Below are 22,241 nucleotides of genomic sequence, written 5' to 3' on the forward strand. Positions count from 1 at the left end.
AAAAATATGATAGTAGTTCCTCTTTTATGCTTAAAATCAAACTATGAATTTAAATCATAATTTTAAACCATAAAATTAAACATAACTATGATTATTCCACTAGATTGATCTAATTTCAACATTCCTCTTTTCCCAATTTGTTAGGATAATCCATTTCTCATTTAGAATGAATTAGAGTAGTTTTTTTAACTACTCATAAATAATCTAAAAGAATTTACCATTATTTTAATAGCACAAAATCATGAAAATATCATTTTCTTAATCTCTAGCTTATCAAGCCTAGAGTTTAGCATTGAACAAAGAGACTTTCATTGAGAAGCATCCTTTTCCAAGGGATTTAGCCATAAGATGGCTATTCTTTTAGAGAGAGAGAGAGAGATTTACTTAAAGAAAGAATTATAAATAAGCATAAAGATTAACTTTCTCTTAATTAAACATCAAGACTTTAAGGGAAAGCTTGATTTAAATTATACAAATAATTTAGAAAGCTTCTCAAGCTTGAGAGGGGTTAAGAAGAAGAAATTCATTGAGAAAATTATAAAAAATCAAAAAAATTAATTTTACCTCCAAGTTTGGCTTGATTCTCTAATTACAGTGAAGCCCCCGACCAATCAAATGGTCCACCAAGAGGAGAAGAGCAACTCCAAGAGTTGTTGTAGAGAGAGAGAGAGCTCCAACATCCCAAGAGAGAGGAAGTTTTAAGGGATAATAGAGAACATGATTATTTTAATATAATACTGGCATGGTATAGCTCCAATATTTTATTACAAATGACTGAGGGTCTATTTATAGGTGAGGGAGGCCACTAACCAAGTCCAACTGGGTTCTAGAATTTTCCAGGTTCTGACTCAATTTGGACAAGATTTGGACCAGTTTGGCTCCCTTTTTTATTTGGTTTAATCCAGGAGAGAGGAGAGATTTAAAACAAAAATATCACAATTTTTTTGAATTAAAAACCCTTCCACACATGTGAAAGAGACGCCTACCTCAAGAGTCCCCCTTTCCTTATTACCAAGGTGTCAAAAATGCATCATTATTCCAAAATATCTCATTTTTTTAGTAATATCTCATAATTTTTAACTAATAAACCTTGTACTCAGTCAACTCTTCATCTTATGTGAGCATTTACTCATTTTTGGATATTTTCTTTTATTCTTTTGGATTTATCTCATCCCAACATTTGGATTAATCCAATTGGTCCATTGGAACCTTAATTGGTCCATTGGAACCTTAATTGGATTAATCCAATTGGTCCATTGGAACCTTAATTGGATCATAATCCAAATTTTTTTGAAAATGTAGACCCTTAGGCTAAGGTCCTTTATACCATTTTCAATTAATTCCAAATGCACATTGGAAAGTTCATTTTGAACTTTTGTTTCAGGGGAATCCATTTTAGACACTAGGAGGATTTTATATCCAAAGATATTTCAATTTTGGATTATCTCTCTCTAGACATTTTCTCTCTCTAGGCCAAAACAGGGTAAAACAAGATCTTTCTTATATTGTAGAGAGGGGAATAGTTATGAGAACATAAGGGAAGGTTCTTACACCTTTACATCTCAAAATGTGGAGGGAGGAATCTTACAATCTCTTACAACCCATCTTGGGAAACTCTCCTGGCACTACTTATGATAAGTGAGGTACAACTCAAATGGCAACATCAGAAGTGTAAAAGATTTTTTCAATCCTAAAACCTAACAAAACAAAGGACACACTTGCATACAAATATGAACAAGAGGCAAATGAAATGTCAACGGTCGGTGATAGTATCAAAAACATCAGTGGTGCAAAAGGATGGAAAACTACTTATATTTCATGTTTCATCTTGATTCACCCAATGATAACTGGAACTAGCATGCTAGTGTCATGAAACTACATTCTAATGTACAAAGTATAGATTAGGAAATCAAATGTATAGCTATACTTAGGGAAGATAATTTTAATTTATTGTTATTTAAAAAATAACAAAAGAAAGAATTTAAAAATGAAAAATGAAAAAAATAACAAAGAAAAAAAGTGGAAGAAAGTAGATTAAAAATGGAAGAAAAAATAATAAAGAAAGAAAGAATAGTAAAGGAGCAATTATTTTACAAAGTACATTCTTGAGTATATCTTTTTCACGTAAGCTTAATCTACCTCATGTTGAAACATAGGTATCATTAACAAGATGGTTTGCCCACTCTAACACCACCTTAAATGCATTTCACACAACAAAGCAACCCCGTGGAGCTAAAGAAACTTTCATGGAACTCTCCCCTCTTCCTCATCAAGCTCGAGGAAAATTTACCCAAACACCACACATCGTACGATTGGTACAATTTACACAATTCAATTCCATAGCCTTGAATGTTAATCACTCCTTAGTAACCTATCTAATCAATTCGGATTAGAAGAGTTTCTTAAACTTCCACCTTGGTCACCAGATATTTCACTTGTGTTGGAATACATTCACACATACCAGAAAGTTTTGCACACAAGTACCATCACTCATAGGAATAGCACAAAAAAGCAAGTAGCACTGACACACACCTTGATTAGAGAAGCACTGTGTTGTCTATTAATAACCTCTAAATTTTTAGTTTATAAGAATCTCAAGGAAAAGATAAAGGATTTTTGTGATTATTCCAAGAGAGATAATAGAGATTTTGTTTGTAATTATTCTAAGAGAGATAATAGAGGTCTTGTGTGTGATTATTCTAAGGGAGATAATAGAGGTCTTGAACTGTCAATCAACTCCCTGCTTGTGCCCTCACACTAGTCATAGCCCAAAATTACCCAGATTGAATGACTCGTATTCCCTTAAGCATGCTTTATAAATTGATCAAAGGAGGAATACAAAACTGGGCCAGATATTTCACCATGGAGCTTCAAGAGTGTTGCTATAACAACATAAGAAAGGTAAACTATTTCTACATGCTCACTCGAGTTCTATACCATGCAGTGGGAAATAAATTGACACCATATAAGCCTTTACATCATCAATAACTAACTCCACACTTCCATGATCACATAGGTTTTACAACTCTACTTAATGTGAGAAGCCAATTACCATCCATAGTCTCTACATCAATCACCATTTCTAGATCTGGTGTGCACCCTTGTACAACATCATCACCCTCACCCCATTGGTCATCAACCTTCATAGGCCAAGATTCTCAAAACCATCTACCCCACCATCATTTCTAGCTCTACAACTCCATCCACATCATATTACGTAAACTTCTCTATGGAGGACACCTTCCATGACGTGTTCTCTACAAATGTTACTGGGGACCGCCATCTTCATCGAGCTCACCATTCATTAGTAGTAGATACTGGAGCATCCATGACCTTACCCATGATCAACCCTAGGGTTGATAATTTGACTACCTTACTTATGCTTTGGTATTTTTCACCTACTGAGGGCAATCACCCTTGCAAGATAACTTCATCCAAAACCTTGCTATCAACATAGTAAAAACTTATGAAGCACATGAGCATTGGATCAAACTGCTCACTCATGTTGCTTCCACATCTTGTGGCCTATAGGAATAATGAAAAATTTCTTCCAATAAGGATCAATAGTTGTGGCCCTTAAATTTGAATCAAAGATTTCAAAGAGCTCTCTAGCTATAACACTTCAAGGAAAGGTGACTCTTTAAACAAAACTCAAGCACTACAGCAAAAAATGGATAAGTTACATGCTTACAAGAAAAAGCTAGAATTAAAAACAAGTTACTGTAGAGGTGAAAGTGAAGAAACAAAACTAGATCATCAGTCGGCAGCAACAAAGAAAATCTTTCAAATGTTCCAAGAGCAGGATACAACACAATCCACACACCTTAGGATGACAAAACAGAGTGTAAGATGGAAATATTTGCTAATAGCACTTCATAATTAGATTAATTTCTTGTGGAAACTCATAGAACATCACTTAAACTAACCCTCTTATTTAAAACACTAACACTCTTTGCACTAAACTTTGATGCCTCACTCATAGGCCAACTACCTTCACATCATTTCTCTTTATTGCTTGCACACATTGACTTATAATTTTATTCTTTGATCACTAACCTGTTTTTCTATTCATCCATATCATTTTGTTATCCTCTAGATATCTACTTCATTCCTTTACACCCCATTTCTCACAACCTTTTGGGTACGCTACTCTAGCATTCACGAAACTGCTCATGTGAAGTAGGCTTTGTAAAAATGACTACAACGAAAGGGTTGGAATTCCTTGCTGCTAATTGTGTCATTATCTCCAACACCATGGTATGTCTTATTAAGTCAACGTAGCAAAAAGTAGATGACATTAATGCATATCTCATTAGTGTGTAAAGCACTCTATATCACCCTTGGGTATTATTTTATTTTATAACAGAGTAAACCAACATATATTGGCCATGGCCTTAAATGGTAAATCTACTATAGAGGACCTATGTGTTGCCTACCTAGTTGATCTCTCCATGCACGAGATCTCCACTTTACTTCAAGAATTTAGGCAACTCTAAAACCCTTCCCATCCAACCACATCTACTAATAATTTTTACACTAACACTTCACCTCTGGCTAACTTGTCTATTTCACCACCTTCTTCTCCACCTACTAGTGTCAAGAATGCATACCCATGATGGCAGGGTTTGCTACAAGGGTGAAAGCATGAATAGGTGGAATAGTATTTGAGTTATATAGCTCCATCTCATAGCATACCTAAGGTGAGAATTGAAAAGAATCTTTTATTTTAAAATAATCTTTTAAGACTTAAAATATATTCAAATTTGGGACTAGTAAAATTATTTCTAGGAGTGGTCTTTTGTGCACAAACGACTCTCCCCTTTCCCTCGCCAGAGTTTCCCTCTCTTCTGCCTCATTCTCCCTATCCTCCATATCCAAGCTCTCATTCCTTATTCTCTCTCCTGCCATTCCCTATCCTGCTCGGCTTCACGCTTGACGTCTAGGGCTCCAAGTTGTCAGGTCACTTACATGCATGTCCACAGAGGGCACTTTCATGGGCACAGAGAGAGAGAGAGAGAGAGAGAGAGAGAGAGAGAGAGAGAGAGAGAGAGAGAGAGAGAGAGAGAGAGAGAGAGAGAGAGAGAGAGAGCCAAGCTGCCATTCCTTCTCAAAAGCGTTGTAATTCCCTATCTTTCTCGGCTTCACGCTTTGACGTCTAGGGATCCAAGTTGTTAGGTAACTTACATGCATGTCCACAGAGGGAACTTTCATGAGCAAAGAGAGAGAGAGAGAGAGAGAGAGAGAGAGAGAGAGAGAGAGAGAGAGAGAGAGAGAGAGAGAGAGAGAGAGAGAAGCATTTCTAGCCTCCAAAAGAATTTCTAGCTCTTTAACATCAAGGTGCATATATATATATATATATATATATATATATATATATAGAGAGAGAGAGAGAGAGAGAGAGAGAGAGAGAGAGAGAGAGAGAGAGAGAGAGAGAGAGAGAGAGAGAGAGAGAGAGAAGCATTTCCAGCCTCCAAAGAATTTCTAGCTCTTCAACATCAAGGTGCATAGAGAGAGAGAGAGAGAGAGAGAGAGAGAGAGAGAGAGAGAGGGAGAGAGAGAGAGAGAGAGAGAGAGAGCACTTAGAACTGCTTCAATGTGGAGGTCATGGATGCTTTGTGTAGGATGGTGAAAGCTTCTTCATCAAGGCTGGTGTCTTACAACTCCATCATCAAGAAAGTGGTGCCTCCTAAGCAAACGAAGTTCTGTTGCTATGCTGATGAGTTCCATCAGGAGCGCAGGCTGTCACTCAGCGGTATAGATCCCCGTACATTTTCTGGAAACAAAGGCATTCTGGGGAAGGAGTGGGATGCAGTGTTTACATGCCCAATGCCACTTTCGGGGAGCAATAAGAAGGTTAAGGCTTACCACATTAGACCAAAGTTTGCAGAGAAGCTCGGGCATCATAACAGGGATGTCTATTAAGAGGGTCCATTTATGTATGAAGTGGGCCAACCATTTGCAAAGGCCTTAGCGGTGGAGAATCGCCCCGCTGCCAGGACAAGTCCAACAAAGGAGATTTATGTTGAGATATCGAGCTCGTCTAGTGAGGCGGTGGACACTGATGACCCGCCTGGGGGATAGGCCCCACACTTACACCACTGGCATGGTTGGTGAGATCTTGGGTGATATGCGGCCAGTGGGATGACAGGCTATGTGACAACCATTCTAGAGACTGGCATAGTTATAGCGCCAGCTCATTTAGTCGGGTTCACACTATAGAGAACCTGTGTATGTATTTGGTTGAGTACCTTTCATATTGTGTGTACTCTTATTCTTGTATATGGTGTGTTGAGTGTTGAGTGAAGAAGAAGAAGATTTTCAGCCTCTCACCTTGTGTGTTCTCTATTAGGGTTTTGTGAATGTGTGTGTGTGCTTGCAAGAGCTCAAGCTCTCTTCCCCCCTGCATCTTTTCATGGTATCAGAGCCTGGTTCGTGCTAAGGGCTGAGCTGCAAGCAAGAGAACCACAGGAAGCGGTACGAGGGTAAGAGCTTCAACTACTCTTCCCTATTTGTGTTGGTGACTACACCCTTGTCGGGAGCTCTACGGGAGGCACCGGCAACGATCTCTGATTGAGGAGCTTTCTTCGCGGGAGTAAAGCTATAGGGTAACTATACGGTCCTATCGGACAACAATTTCTGGGCCGAAAACGCATTTCAGGTGCGTCTGGACCTCCGTTTCTCAGAAAGCAGGCAAATTCGAGCACTGTGGGTAAGTCATCGATTCTCTGCAGAACTCTGTTTTAAGAACTGCAGGAAGACAGATTGACTGTGCAGACACTGTGGGTGCTGCAAAGAGGTCTACAGTTGCCATTGGGTGTATGTATGCACATTGAGGTCACTGGTATTGTGACATTTGAGTGGACTGCGGCACCGCTGTGCAGAAATACAGCAGTTGTGCAGGAAAAACCAGAGTGCAGTTTCTGGTAAAATTGTGTGTTTGGCAAGATGTCTAATGATGGCATAACACAGATTGTGGTTGAGAAGCTGGATAAGAATAACTTCCATGCTTGGAGGTTTAGGTTGACGAATTTCCTGATGGGAAAAGGCTATTGGGACTACATAGAAGGTGAGCATGAAGAGGCATCAGAGATACCGGATATAAATCCGACTGCTGCAGATGTGAAAGAGTTTAAAGACTGTAACCAAGGAGCCAGGAAAGTAATGTATTGGCTTTCCATTAGTATACAGGACACCATGATTGGGCACATTCAGGATGCCAAGTTCCCCAAGGAGGTGTGGGACACCTTGGTAAAGCTCTATGAAACAAATACCAAGGCACGTAAGATACAGTTGAAGAATGAACTTCATACTGTGGAGAAAAAGAGCATGTCTGTGAATGACTATGCGCTGAAGATAAAGGGTATTGTGGAATCCCTTGCATCTATTGGTGTGTCAGTAGATGATGATGACAAGGTGGAAGTCTGTCTACATGGTCTCGGGCCACAATACAAGGCGTTTAAGATGTCTATTTAGACTCGGGAAAACATTCCCAACTTTACAGATTTGGTGTCTATGCGAAGAGAAGAACTTGGGTGAAGACCAACAGTCTTCACCCAAGTAAAAACAGTTCAGAGAAACAGGTCTTCTACACGAGTTCAGGAGGAAGAGGACGAGGTAGAGGAGGCCGTTGGATGCGGTCAAGGAGGTGGCCGAACAGGTAATCAGAATTATGGCCAGCAGCAGCAGCAACAACAACAGTCCCAGAATCAACAACAACAACAACAACACGCAGGTGGAAGAGGCAAATTCAGAGGTAGGGGGAGTCAAAGAGGCCGTGGAAATTGGCAAAGGCAATATAATGATGCACGTGAATGCTATTATTGTGGTAAGCCTGGACATGTGCAGGCAGAATGTTATAAGAAGCAGGCTGACATGCAAAATGGGAAAGTGCAGCAAAACAACTATGCATCCTCAAGCAGAAATAATGAGGATAATGAAAGGTTGTTTGTTATGCAGCATGTCGTGAATGCCATGTCTGAAAATGTTGATGCAGCACAAAAAGATAATGTATGGTATGTGGATTCAGGCGCTTCGAACCACATGACAAGTCATGGGGAGTGGTTCAAGGAGATGAAGAACCCGAAAAGACCAGGTTTTGTGGAAACAGGCGATGACACTGCTCATCCAATTGCCCATGTTGGAGATGTGCCATTGTCTATGCAGGATGGCAAAGTGAAGTACCTTGCAGATGTACTTCATGTACCGAACATAACAAAGAATCTGGTTTCAGTTGGCCAAATAATTGAGCAGGGTTTGCAGGTTCGATTTAACCCTGATGGTTGTTATGTTGAAGATTTTAAAGACAAGTGCAGGTTGGTTGCAAAAGGCAACAGAGTGGGCAGAATGTTTACATTGAATGTAGACATGCCTGAAATGAGTGCTGCGATGTTTGCAAACGGTTCAGGAATTGTTGCAGACACAGACATTTGGCATAAAAGGATTGGACACGTAAATGTGCAGAGATTGAAGTCTATGCACACAAAAGGAATTGTGACAGGGCTGCCAAAATTTAAAGTGGAAGGTATGCAGAAAATATGTGAAGCATGCCAATTTGAGAAGCAAACAAAGCATGTGTTTCCACGTAACAGATATGTGAGCAGAAATGCACTAGATGTTGTGCATTCAGATGTATGGGGTCCTACGAAGACCATATCTATGGGAGGCTATAGGTATTATGCGACTTTCATTGATGACCACACAAGGAAAGTGTGGGTATATTTCATGAAGGAGAAGAGTGAGGTGTTCACTCACTTTCAGAATTTCAGAGTTTTGGTTGAAAAGCAAACAGGGAAATATGTAAAGTGCCTAAGGTTAGATGGAGGGGGAGAGTACTTCTCCAATGAGTTCTCTGAGTTTTTGAAGAAGAATGGTATTCGGAGATAGTTTACATGCAGATACACTCCGCAGCAAAATGGAGTTGCTGAGCGGAAAAACAGGCACATTGCAGAGATTGCGCGAGCATTGATGGAAGAGAAGAATATGCCGCATTGCTATTGGGCTGAGGCTGTTTCTACAGCAGTATACATCATGAACAGGACTCCAACTGCAACCATACATGATATAACTCCAGAGGAGAGGTTTACTGGCAGAAAACCAGATTTGTCTCATCTGAAAGTCTTTGGATGCATTGCATATGTGCATGTGCCAGATGAGCTGAGAACTAAGCTGGATCCAAAAGCTGAAAAATGTGTGTTTATTGGATACTCCCTTGAGCAAAAGGGATACAGGTGTTATAACCTTGCTACACGTGAGTTGAGGGTAAGCAGGGATGTTGTCTTTGATGAGATGAGCAGCTGGTATGCTGCTGAAAAAGAAGCTGTTGGGGTTGATGTGAGTGGAAGTGTGGTTGCACAGAATGCAGGTCAGCAATCACAGTCTTTGAGTGGACCAGGAGAGTCCTCATCTAGTGGGTCTATTGATAGACCATGGAGTAGCAGGCTGCATCATAATACCAGTCCTGCAAATGTGATTAGTACATCACGTAAAGGAAAGGAGAAAGTGGTTGAGCCCCTTGGTATGCCTGACATTTCTGCATGGCATTCTCATGTTGATGGAGAGTCTAGTGGCTCAGATATAAGCCTTGATGAGGAGCTTGGGATCCCAGCTATGAGAACACCTGGTGTAAAGAAGGCTATGGAAGCCATGAATGAAAAGCTGCGAAGATCAGGGAGAGTGAAGAACCTTGTGCAGAGATTTACATATGATGGTTATGTGGCACATCACTATGCATATATGGCAAAGGTTGTGCAGGTTGTAGAGCCCACATGCATTGATGAGGCTGTTGGAAATGTGTGTTGGGAGAAAGCTATGGATGAGGAGATGGATGCACTATATGGAAATGAAACTTGGGATTTAGTGCAATTGCCTGAAGGCAAGAAAGCCATTGGATGCAAGTGGGTGTACAAAGTTAAACATAATAGTGATGGAAGCATAAACAGGTACAAGGCTAGATTGGTAGCCAAAGGATATGCACAGACATATGGCATTGATTATGAGGAAACTTTCAGCCCAGTTGCCAAGATGGCAACGGTGAGAGTTGTGATAGCAGTGGCTGCGTCAAAGCAATGGTCTTTACATCAGATGGATGTAAAGAATGCATTCTTGCATGGGGATTTGCAAGAAGAGGTGTATATGTTGCAGCCACCTAGTTATGAGGATGTGGGTCACCCCGAGCATGTTTGCAGGTTGAAGAAAGCCTTGTATGGCTTAAAGCAAGCACCAAGAGCATGGTCTGACAAGATTTCTGAATATCTTGTCACTATTGACTTTCATGTAGCCAATGCAGATTTCTCGGTGTATGTGAGACATGGTGATAGAGGGGTTGTGCTTGTTGTCATCTATGTAGATGACTTGATCATTACGGGGGACCATGATGTAGAGATCTTTGATGTAAAGATCTTGCTTAGACAGAAGTTCGAGATGAAGGATCTGGGGGAGCTCAGATATTTCTTGGGCATTGAGGTGATTAGGTCACCACATGGTATTGGATTACTGCAGAGACAGTATGGCTTGGACATGTTGTCCAAGTATGGTATGACAGGCTGTAAGCCTATTTCTGTGCCATTGGATCAGAATGGCAAGTTGAGTGCAGATTCAGGAGAGATCTTGGAGGATCCTACTATGTACAGGCGCGTAGTAGGAAGTTTGATCTACATGACGATCACCAGGCCAGATTTGAGCTATGCTGTTGGGTTGGTGAGTCAGTTTATGCAAATTCCACGGAAATCGCATTTGGATGCAGTGAGACGCATACTGAGGTATGTGAAGTCTACTTTGCATTGTGGACTATTCTATGAGACTGGGACAGAGATATGTGTACATGGGTACACAGATGCTGATTGGGCTGGTAGTATCTCAGATAGAAGATCTACCAGTGGATTCATGTTTTCTTTGGGGAGTGCTGCTGTGACTTGGAGCAGCAAGAAGTAGCCTACGGTTGCTCTATCTAGTACAGAGGAGCTGCTATGGCATCATGTGAGGTAGCTTGGTTGAGAAATCTACTTGCAGATTTGGGTCTATCAGTGGATAGACAAGTTGTCATTTTCTGTGACAACATTAGCAGTATACAGTTGGCCAGGAACCCAATCTTTCATGCTCGTACGAAGCATATAGAGGTCCACTACCACTTCGTCAGAGAGAAGGTCTTGGCAGGAGACTTTGTTCTCTATTAGGGTTTTGTGAGTGTGTGTGCTTGCAAGAGCTCAAGCTCTCTTCCCCCCTGCATCTTTTCAATTTACACTATTGCATAGGTTCCATTTGCAGAACAGGCCATGAGAAGCTCAGAGGAAAGGTAAAATATTGAGAACAAGCGTAAGAGATGGGAAGATCAAATGAATGGGAGAACAAGACAATCTCAATTAGAAGATGGAAGTACGCACTCCACCAAAACAGACGATGTAAGTGAAGTTGTACAAGCAGGGCATGTGATAGTATTTGAAGATGAAGAGAAGCAACAGATACACAGCATGAAGAGGTTTGCACAAGAGAGGTTACAGGTGGCAAGGTCAGCTGTTGGTGGTGATGCGAGATCTCGAGTTGACGTTGCCGTGCGTGACCTCCATAGGGCTGAGGGTGCCCAGCAGTCAAGTAACATTGCTACAATGCTTCAGGGGGAGATTAGTTCCATGGAAGATCAGGGAACCCATGACCAACTGCTTGCTTTGATGTCTCAACTCTAGGCCAACCCTCTCAACAACATTGCACAGTTAGAAGAAACTGTTCTCGAGGTAAGCCACTTGTCACCCAGTATCTGATAATGGGCTTTACATAGCTTCAATAGAATATGTCTCTTATTGTTTGTTGGCAGGTGAGATATGCAGAGCATAGCACACAACTTCAGTTGCTATTGTCTGTTACTATGTGTTATGTAATGCATCCCACTTGCATCTGTGCTATTGCATGCAGAATAGCAATAAAAAACATGTGTGTGCTATTTTGTGCTATATAGCACTAGGCTTCTATTTGCTTTTTTCTGCATGTTTGTGTTAATTAATGTATAGCACTTGTATGTCTGCTATAGTCCTAAATGTGTGCTATATACTGCATTTCAGTAGAATGGGGTAACTGTCTGTTATTGTGTGCTAACCAGCATTCTATAACAGATTATTCACAAGCAATGTACTAGCATGATTGCTATTGTCTGCTATTATGGTGCTATATAGCATAGAAGATCATACTAGTTATTGCATAGCATACTAGTATGTGCTATTAAGTGCTATCCTATGCTATATAGCATAGATGAGCATGTTTGCTATTGTCCACTAGCATGTGCTATCTAATGTTGTGCACTGGCATGTGTGTTATTGATTGGTATTGTGTGCTATATAGCAGTCATGAGATTTACAAGGTGATGCATATGTGCTATGGTGTGCTATGGGGTGCCATTCTTTACTGCAATCCACATGCATCTGTGCTATGGTGTATACCATTTATTCCATAGCAGTTGCTATGGTGTATACCATTTATTCAATAGCAGTTGCATCTGTGCTATTGCTTGCACATGTGCTATTGTCTTCATATGTAATGCATTGCACTAGAATGTGTGTTTTTGGTCAGCTATTGTGTGCTATATATTGCATAGCACATTGTGAGTGCTTGTTGTACTTGTGTAAGATGCATTGACATAAATGTGCTATTATGAGCTATATTGCACATTCCACGTGGGATTGTCAAGTATTGCATTACTCCCATGCACTATACTAGCATGTTTGTCACTGTCTACTATTGTGTGCTATTGAAGAGCTTCTATGCTAGTTTGTGCTATGTGCTATATAATACATAGCACTATCATGTACACTAATTGATTGTTCTTTCTTGTTTTTATAGACACTACTTGTTGCTAAAACTGAGATGGAGTATGAAAGAGAGATGGGCTTACTAAACTTTTGTGGCAGCATGCATTTGACATCCATTCATTTGTCTTCTTGTAGCCCAAAGGCATTGCCATAATTTGAATGAGTTTTTTTGATTTGGTATTGAAAGATCCATGCCCCCTCCACGCAACGAATACAGGGGTGCTAGCAGCGGAAGTAACATTTCTTGCGCAAGGCACTCGGGGCCTCACCCACCAACGGATATCCGGACAAGAGACTAATCCCTCGGTTCTTCCAAAACCAAACCCGAAAAAACTTTCCTCGCCCAATAGACACAGGCGATTCCTCCAGGATAATTTTATTCTAACGTAGTCAAGGTCATCACTAACCAAACTGATCCGAGTGAGCCCGTAAGTCTCATGGTCACATCAAGGAAAAGACTTGCACTTGGATCATAGATTCCAACACTTTTTTTCTCATCAAGAGGCATAGCCGTTGATTCTTTTCCATAGAACAAGGGTTATCCAAGATTTACTTCAACTATCGTAACTTAACAGAATTGAGTCTCATTTTAGGGATCCATTAGTCCAGCTAACCCCATCCAACAATCCCATGGATTAGCCAACCACCCAACCACTGTAGTGATAGAATCCATTTAGAAATTTGGTTGTGTTTTGCCCCAGGTACCAGGGAAAAGAGTTTCCAAGACCGCTAGTCGGCGCTTCAAGAGCAAAGTTCAAGATAGTCACACCACTTACACACCCACCAATATGAAATTGCCTGTTTCACAGATTCAGCTATCTTTTAAATAATATTTTAATGAAACCATAGTATCACTCATCATAATCCTCCAAAATATCTAGCTTGAATTCTAATTTCCAATCATTCCTTCATCGGTGTACCTATGGCATCATTGGCAAATGAGAACGCTCACCACATGTTCACTCAGGGGCCTTTTCAATAGTTCCTAGCTCATAGTACGTGGAAATATATTCACTTAAGAAAATCCAGATGGACTCTCCATTGAAGATCAGCAAGATCAACCTACATATCCATATAAAAGAGCCATGGACTCATCCGTTGTTGAGGACCAGCAAGGACAATCAACTAGATCCATGCGCGAGTTTAGAAAACAACTTTAACTCCTTGTTCCATTTTCTTCCTCGACGCACGCGTGGGTATCTTTGGAGACCTAGAGCCCGAGCACCGTATCACCCTCTAGGCTCCTTCGCACGTCACCTAGCGCTTCACTCATAGGCCGCTTCCTTGGTCCCTCATCCACCAATCGAAAGCTCACCATTTAAATCAAACCGAGGTTGGTCAAGACCTCGGCCGACTATGCTACGCGAGACGTCCTCCGTTGACTCTCTGTCAGCTTTGCAACTTTATCACTTAGGTCTCCACGACCTCATTCACAAGATGGTCAAAATGCTTCCCCAGCATTCTTGACATAAAACAATCATTTAGAAACACGTCATAAATATAGTTTCTAATGAACTCTCATCTTTCCACATTGTTCCACATCATTTCTCCTTATTCCACATTTGGCCTATATACCTCATAAGGCATGGCATGGTATATAGACTCATGGAACGACGAGGACAAGTAGTAAGTCTTAGAGACATCGTCCACCAAAGGCATGCCAAACTTGATCGCTCTAACAAGATGGGAGTACATGTGGCTGACACCCATGTTGTCAAGCAAGGTATAGTGTTGGGGACCACTGTAATTACATAAGTGCCTCTCACAAATCTGTTTCCCCATGCATCTCTGAGAGATTTCTCAGTCAAATACCTTGTCTTAACACATTTAAGAATATAGAACTCCACACCTTCATCATTCTACTCCTCTACATTCACAGCATAATTGTCTCCCTCAAGGATTGTTGAGATTCAAGCTCGATGTCAGCTTATGCCAGTTGCACTATGTGCTGGCATGTTAGGTAGTAACATGTATAAGACAAATGACTGCGTCCAACTGGTCATAGTGTGTGGACATTAGCTAGGGTTAGCAGTGTGTGTGGACACAACACATGTAGTGTGTTGTAGATTAGGGATTATGCCTTTATGCATTGTGTGAGAAGGGAGATGGCTTCCCTCTATGGTTAGGGTTTGATAATACATTAGGGTTTGCTCCTGTGTGTGTGTCTCCTCTCCCTCTACCTATTTTTCATCATGGTATCAGAGCTCGATGCTCTCTATTAGAGTTTATGAGTGAGTGAGAGAAGGGGGAGAAGAAGCTGTGAAGCTTGCCATTGGAGTTGTGAAGCTTAGAGCACACGGATCTTCATCAAATCTGAGATCTTGGTCTACCGGCAGGTAAGGACTACTAAACGTCCTTGAGCAGATTGCAGATGCAAAAACACAAACAACACCAGATTTGAGTTGCCCAAAACAAAGAAAAATTTCTGTTTTGCAAGCTCTCCATTGAAGCTTGAGTGTGGTGAATGTATGAGGCAAATGGTTGCAAATGTATGAGGCAAATGGTTGCAAATCTAACAAAGAATCATGTATCTGGTAAATGGGAATGTATTGGCAACTCATGTGCAAGCCCTACATTGAATTTGGAGCAAAGTTGATGCATTTAAGTAAGTGGAAATTCATTGTTTTGAAGCCCTCACAAAAACAAAGAAGAGATGTTCATTGTGGATGAAATTGGAGCTGTTTTTTGTAAAAATCACTACATTGATGGATAGGAGTGTTGGGGACTCACATCTACCTTCAATTACCACAACAAACCACCCAATTCTCCTCAGGAGAGCAGGTGGCGCAGACTGTAGGGAAGAAACAATGCAGAATTTTCAATACTATGCTAGGTGGAGGCCAAATTCAAGTCTTGTGATTGATTAATCCCAAAATCTCCTTAGCAATTTTGTGGTACACACACTTGAGAAGGTTTCTATGTGGTTGGTTGGAACAATTATGCATTATGGAGCTAATTAAACAGGTTGTCTATAGTGAGATTAATGAAACAGAGGGTCATTAATTGGCTAATTACTCTCTCAACTTAAACAATTAGTCTAATTCTTTTTACATGGAGTTAGTAGACATCATTGCTAAGCTAATGAATGCTTGGTCTCTTACTGTTTTTTCTCAAAACAAAGAAGGGGATTTTATATTTTTGGTATGTAAACACCTTGGTTGGTGTTGAAATGCAACATTGAGCTTATTTAGGTGTCAATGCAAGTTATTCACACTTGATTGAACCACTACATTGCAAATTGAAGCCTTGGAAAGCGTACCAAAGTAGGGTACTTTTTTTGACTGCATATGCCAGTTCAATTTGAATGCAATCAGGTTGATTTTCTACGTCAACAGTGAAGTTCATTGAGTACTTTGGAGTATTTGGAACGCTTATTAGAGTGTGGTTGAGCTGAGGAAGGCTCATTTACAGAATTGGACATGTGCGAAAGGTGCATTTGCATTGGGCAAATATGTCAGACAACCCAGTACAGATTGTGGGTGAGAAGTTGAATAGAAAGAACTTCCAGGCATGGAAGTACAGGATTAAAAGCTTTCTGAAGGAAAAAGGATTTTGGAACCTTGTTACAAGTGCGGAGCCAGAGTCGAAACTACCCCGACAACCTACACAACCACAAGTTGTAGCTCATAATAAGCAATGGTCAGAGAGAGCATACAAAGTTTTGCATTACTTGTCTATATGTATCTCGAATGCTATACTCATACATATACATGATGTTGAGAATCCCAAGGATGCATGGGATACATTGGTAAAGCTGTTTGATACAGATACTAGTGCTCTCGTAAGTCTCAGATGAAGCAGAAAGGAAGGAGTATTCATGATTATGTACAAGAGATAAAGAAGTATGCAGATGTATTGGCAACTATCAATGTCCACATGCCTAATGATGATATTGTAGACATTGCCTTGCGTGGTCTTGGCGTACAAGTCTTTTGATACATCTATTTCTGTTCGGAGTACAGGTTTACCAGATTTTGATGAGTTGGTTTCACTCTTTCTTGTTGAGGGAATCAAACTCAATGACTCTTTTCATGATGCATCTACTAGCCATGATGATAATGGCAGAAATGAGACTTTCTATTCATAAAGGGGATATAGAGGCAGGGGGGATTTGCATCACGAGGTCATGGTAATGGTCGTGGATGGTAAGAATGGTCACCGCAACAAAATTTTCAGCCTACATATGGTGCTAGAGGTGGTCATGGATATACACCTCAGAGAGGCAGAGGTAATCCTTGTGGTGGAAGAGGACATTGGCAAGGCCAACAAGCATCTATGCAAAATGTGGAATGCCATTACTGTGGGAAGTTTGGTCATATGGCACGTGATTGTTACCCCGCAAACAAAATGATTTGAGAGGGGGTAGAGCACAACATGGCGGACATTATGCACAACATGGTGGAGATTATGCAAAGGGTGAAATTTTGCATCAAGCAGTAATGATGGCAGCGCAAATCACTTGTTTGCCCCATGAAACATGTCATGGGACAAATGGTGACAGTGATGACACTTGGTATATGGACTCTAGAGCATCAAACCATATGACTTGTCATGGCAAATGGTTTGAGCATATAAAGCCAATGGATGTGAAAGACTATGTGGAGACAGGAGATGATTCCCAACATGCTATCACACATGTTGGAAGTGTACCATTGGTGATGCTTGCATAATGGTGAAACAAAGTCTATGGCACATGTCTTGTATGTGCCTTCTATTACAAAAAGTTTGGCCTCAGTTGGTCAAATGGTGGAACAGAGTATACAGGTTTGTTTCAACGAGCATGGTTGCTTCATTGAGGATTTCAAAAATGGATATAGAGTCATTGCCAAAGGCAAGAAAGAAGGCAGGTTATTGAAGTTGGATGCTGGGATTCCTGAGTTGAAATCAGCCATGTTCTCTAAAAGCCAAAATGTGGTATAGGACATTGACATGTGACATAAAAGGATTGGACATGTGAACATACAAAGGTTAAAGAACATGCAGGCAAGAGGCATTGTTAGTGGGTTGCCTAGATTCAAGTATGATGGGAATATGCATGTCTGTGATGCTTGCCAGTTTGGAATGCAAGCAAGGTTGCCATTTCCTAAAGACAGTAACATGAGTAGCAGGCCACTTGAGATAGTTCATAGTGATGTATGGGGTCCTGCACAAAACCCATCCATTAAAGGCAGCTTGTATTATGTGACATTCATTGATGATTTCAATAGAATGACTTGGATTGACTTTCTCAGAGAGAAAAGTGAAGTGTTGGGAAAGTTTATGGACTTCAAAGCTTTTGCAGAGAAGCAATATGGCTCTTGGATAAAATGTTTGAGGACAGATGGAGGTGGTGAATACACCTCACATGCTTTTGAGAATTTCTTGAGAAAGCATGGCATAAGAAGGCAGTTAACTTGCAGGTACACACAGGTACACACCTCAGCAAAATGGTGTTGCTGAGATGAAAAATAGAGTCATTTGTGATGTGGCCAGGGCAACGCTCAATGAAAAGAGCATGCCAGACTATTATTGGGCAGAAGCGTGTGCCAGAGCCATGTATATACTTAATAAGACACCCACAGCAGCCATACATGATGGAAGTATGCCAGAGATGCGTCTTACAGGTTTTAGGCCAGACGTTGGACACCTCAAAGTGTTTGGTAGCATAGCTTATGTGCATGTTCCAGATGAGAGAAGGAGGAAGTTGGATCCTAAGGCAGAAAAGTGTGTTTTTGTTGGGTATTCACAGGATCGCAAGGCATATAAATGTTACAATCCACAAACTAGGCAAGTGGTTATCTCACGAGATGTGGTGTTTGATGAACTTGCTAGTAGTTGGTACAAGGCAAAGGATGAGGGTGTCATTGATTCCGTTGTGATGTTGATGTGCATGTGAACTTGCCACAAGCAAGTTCTATTTCTATGTCTCGGGAGGCAGCAAAGTCTGAGAGTAGTACTATACGTCCATGGTCATCAGGATGCTTGAGACATGAGAGTGTGACCACTGGGAGTAGTGCTGTGGATAAAGGGAAAAAGAAGGTTGAAGAAATTGGCATTACAGGTTATGAGTCGTCAAGTTCAGAAAGTTTGGATGAGGAACTTGGCATACCAGTTTTACGCACACTAGGTGCAAGGCAGGATAGATACGTGCCTCCACATGCTAGAGTGACAGGTGTTCAGAGCAATCCGCATGCATTATTACGGAGATCCCAAAGGGTCAGGTATCCACTTGACAGGTTGATATATTGTGACTTTGCTATGCATTACGCATATATGACCTCTTTGGTGAAGCATGTGGAACCTACATGCTATACAGAAGCTATTGGGAAGCATGTATGGGAGAAGGCAATGGATGTTGAGATGGACACATTGGTTCATAAAATGAAACTTGGGATTTGGTTGCCTTACCAGCACAAGGCAAAAATGTCATTGGTTGCAAATGGGTTTATAAGGTGAAATGCAAATCAGATGGTTCCATTGAGCAGCGGGGTTGGTAGCTAAGGGTTATGCACAAACCCAAGGCTTGGACTATGATGAAACATTTAGTCTAGTTGCAAAGATGGGAATAGTGAGAGTAGTCATTGCTATGGCTGCAGCAAATGGTTGGAAAATGCATCAAATGGATATGAAAAATGCATTTTTAAATGGTGATTTACAAGAGGAAGTTTATATGGCACAGCCAGAAGGATATGTACACCCGAGATACCCCACTCATGTATGCAGATTAAGGAAAGCATTATATGTTTTGAAGCAAGCACCTCATGCTGCTTAGAGTGATAAGATAAGCCGATATCTTATCTCCCTTGGATTTCAGGTTTCTTCAGCAGATTCTTCACTCTATGTGAAGAAAATATATCATGGGATTATCTTACTTGTCATCTTACTTGTGATCTCCTTATCATGGGATGACTTGATTATCACAGGAGATCATGCTACAGATATTATGCATGTCAAGAATGATGAAAAACAGGTAGAGGGAGAGTAGACACACACACAGGAGCAAACCCTAATGTATATTGCAAACCCTAACCAACGAGGGAAGCCATCTCCCTTCTCACATAATGCATAAAGACATAATCCATAATACACAACACACACTATGTGTTGTGTCCACACGCAGCTAACCCTAGCTAATGTCCACACACTATGACCAGCTGGACGCGGTCATTTATGTCTCACACATGCTGCTACCTAACATGCCAGCACATAGTGCAACTGGCACAAGCTAACATCGAGCTTGAATCTCAACAGCATCGAGCTTGAATCTCAACAGCCCCCCCTCTCAAGCTCATGATGTACTGCCATAGATGAAGATGTAGATGTAGATGAAGATGTAGATGAGCTTGGGCTATCAAAGCTCTCAACCCCCCCCTCAAGCTCATCCCACGTACTCCCAACATAGTACGGAAGTACTCAAACTTCTCCCTGCTAAGTGGCTTTGTAAAGATGTCGGCCACTAGCTCTTCAGTCTTCACATACTGTGCAAATCCACTGTACCATCCAGCAAAAAGTAAATCCAAGTCATTCTGCTGAAATCATCAATGAATGTCACATAATACAAACTGCCTTTAATGGATGGGTTTTGTGCAGGACCCCATACATCGCTATGAACTATCTCAAGTGGCCTGCTACTCATATTGCCTTCTCTAGGAAACGGCAACCTCGCCTACTTTCCAAACTGACAGGCATCACAAACATGCATATTCCCATCATACTTTTATGCCACATGTCAATGTCCTATACCACATTTTGGCTTTTAGAGAACATGGCTAATTTCAACTCAGGAATCCCAGCATCCAACTTAAATAACTTGCCTTCTTTCTTGCCTTTGGCAACAATGACTCCACATCCATTTTTGAAATCCTCAACGAAGCAACCATGCTCGTTGAAACAAACCTGTAAACCCTGTTCCACCATTTGACCAACTCAGGCCAAACTTTTTGTAATAGAAGGCACATACAAGACATCTACCACCATAGAATTTGTTTCACCATTGTGCATAACCAATGGTACACTTCCAACATGTGTGTGATAGCATGTTGGGTATCGTCTCATGTCTTCACATAGCCTTTCACATCCATAGGCTTCATATGCTCAAACCATTCGCCATGACAAGTCATATGGTTTGATGCTCCAGAGTCCATATATCAAGTGTCATCACTTTCACCATTCGACATCATAGACCCCACAACATGTTTCATGGCAAACAAGCAATTTGCGCTGCCATCATTACTACTTGATGCATAATTTCCACCACTTGCATAATTTCCACCATGTTGTGCATAATGTCCACCATGTTGTGCTCTACCCCCTCTCAAATCATTTTGTTTACAAAAACAATCACGTGCCATATGACCAAATTTCCCACAGTAATGACATTCCACATTTTGCATAGATGTTTGTTGGTCTTGCCAACGTCCTCTACCATGAGGATTACCTCTGCCTCTCTGAGGTGTATATCCACGACCACCTCTAGCACCATATGTAGGCTGAAAATTCTATTTTGGTGACCTGTCCTGCCATCCACGACCATTACCACGGCCACGTGATGCAAATCTCCCCCTGCCTCTAAATCCCCTTTATGAATAGAAAGCCTGATTTCGGCCATTATCATCATGGCTAGTAGATGCATCATGTAAAGAGTCACTGAGTTGGATTTCCTCAACAAGCAAGAGTGAAACCAACTCACCAAAGTCTGGTAAACCTGTACTCTGAACCGAGATGGATGTATCAAAAGACTTATACTCCTTGCCAAGACCACGCAAGGTAATGTCTACCAAATCATCATCAGGCATGGGGGCATTGATTGTTGCCAATGCATCTGCATACTTCTTTATCTCTTGTACATAATCATGGATGCTCCTTCCTTTCCGTTTCACATTATGAATCTGTTGTCGCAACAACAACTGAGACTTGCAAGCAGTAGTGTCTGTATCAAACAGCTTTACCAATGTATCCCATGCATCCTTGGGATTCTCAACATCATGTATATGTATAAGTATAGCATCCGAGATACATATAGACAGGTAATGCAAAACTTTGTATGCTCTTTCTAACGATTGCTTATGAGCTACAACTTGTTGCTATGTAGGTTGTCGAGGTAGTTTCGGCTCTGGCTCCACACCTATAACAAGGTTCCAAAAACCTTTTCCATTCAGAAAGCTTTTGATCCTATACTTCCATGCCTGGAAGTTCTTCCTATCCAACGTTTCACCCACAATCTGTACTAGGTTGTTTGACATATTTGCAAATGCACCTTCCGCACACGTCCAAATCTGTAAACAAGTCTTCCTCAACTCAACCACACTCTAATAAGTGTTCCAGATACTCCAAAGTACTCAACAAACTTACTTTTGATGTAGAAAATCAAACTGATTGCATCCACAATGAACTGGCATACGCAGTCCAAGGGTACCCTGTTTTGGCGCACTTTCCAAGGTTTCAAATTGCAATGTAGTGGTTCAATCA

Source organism: Cibotium barometz, chromosome 4 (assembly GCF_041138505.1).
Source record: "Cibotium barometz isolate CiBa-2024 chromosome 4, ASM4113850v1, whole genome shotgun sequence".
In the NCBI taxonomy this organism is placed as follows: domain Eukaryota; kingdom Viridiplantae; phylum Streptophyta; class Polypodiopsida; order Cyatheales; family Cibotiaceae; genus Cibotium; species Cibotium barometz.